This window comes from Silene latifolia, chromosome Y, assembly GCF_048544455.1.
Source record: "Silene latifolia isolate original U9 population chromosome Y, ASM4854445v1, whole genome shotgun sequence".
Lineage (NCBI taxonomy): Eukaryota > Viridiplantae > Streptophyta > Magnoliopsida > Caryophyllales > Caryophyllaceae > Silene > Silene latifolia.
Window position 1 is genome coordinate 359,133,298 of NC_133538.1, and position 792 is coordinate 359,134,089.

At 41.5% G+C, this 792-nt stretch overlaps 1 non-coding gene across 1 annotated transcript; it reads right to left on the reverse strand.

The window, feature by feature from the left end:
* Window positions 1-251: 251 nt before the first annotated feature.
* On the reverse strand, window positions 252-358 carry LOC141636915 (small nucleolar RNA R71). Its single transcript, XR_012541482.1, has one exon. It is a non-coding gene; the product is annotated as a small nucleolar RNA R71 (small nucleolar RNA).
* Window positions 359-792: the final 434 nt, after the last annotated feature.

A 792-nucleotide genomic window follows, 5' to 3' on the forward strand; every position in this document is an offset into this window, starting at 1 on the left:
GGAGCCAATTTGGGGGGATGCCTAGTGAAGACCCTCATTCTCATATGAAGACCTTTTGTGACTATTGTGATGCGATTTCTCAAACCGGTGTAACTCAAGACCAAATTCGATGGGTCTTATTTCCTTTTTCTCTAATTGGCATCGGGAAACAATGGTTGAAGGGCCTTGATAAGGCCACTCTCGGAATTGATTCTTGGAAAAAGTTGGCTCTAGCTTTCTACAAAAAAAACTACCCACCGGAAAAGACTAACATGCTAAGAGCTCAAATTACGGGTTTTAAGCAAAGGGATGAAGAATCTTTGTATGAAGCTTGGGAGCGGTTCAAGGGAATTTGTCGCTCATGTCCTCACCATGGACTTAGCGAGTGGTTCTTGGTACAACAATTTTAGAACGGTCTATATGAAGATTCAAGGAACATTCTCAACATGGGATCAAATGGAATGTTCACCGAAGTTGATGACAATCAAACTTGGAACAAAATTGAGGAAATGGCGGTCCATAACTCACAATATAGTAGACCTCGCAAGGCTACTAGAGGAGAAAAGCATGAAGTGGACTCCGTTACTCAATTGGGTGCTCAACTTAGTGCTCACATTGATACCATCAATTTGAAGTTTGAAAAAGCTATGTCTATACTTGAAGAAGCCTCGAAATCACCAAAGCATCATGTTAATGCCATGACGGCATCCTCATCAATCCCAAGTGGGATATGTGAGAATTGTGGAACTTTGGGACATGACTCAAGTGAATGTAGGGGAACAAATGAACAAGTGAATGCTTTCCAAGCATACA